At 36.1% G+C, this 396-nt stretch overlaps 1 pseudogene; it reads right to left on the bottom strand.

The window, feature by feature from the left end:
- LOC119588398 overlaps positions 1-396 on the bottom strand; it is a 5173-nt pseudogene that overhangs the window by 4381 nt on the left and 396 nt on the right.

Genomic DNA, 396 nt, shown 5'->3' on the forward strand with positions numbered 1-396 from the left:
AAGCACATACAAAAACACGATATAAAAGAAGAGAAAGTGAAAAGAAAATCCTATAGAATAATGAAAATGCATTCACAAAACACGATATAAAAGAAGAGAGTGAAAAAAAAAAATCCTATAAGAAAAATCACAAAAAAAACACACAAAACAAGGCATAAAAGAACACAACAAATAAAAGTACAGAGAGTGAGGAGAAAATACACCAAAATCACTCACGGAGGCGAAGATCTTACGGTCCTGAAGATAATCATCGTCACAGATAACAACACCATCTATGGGCTCAGTCGAGGAGGTGTTGTCCACGAAGTCACGGCGGCCGAGGTAGACCGTAAGCTTTCCTGAGAGAATTACAATTACAAAACTACGAAGATTCATGTCCTTATGTAATATCAGTCT

Source organism: Penaeus monodon, chromosome 23, assembly GCF_015228065.2.
Source record: "Penaeus monodon isolate SGIC_2016 chromosome 23, NSTDA_Pmon_1, whole genome shotgun sequence".
Lineage (NCBI taxonomy): Eukaryota > Metazoa > Arthropoda > Malacostraca > Decapoda > Penaeidae > Penaeus > Penaeus monodon.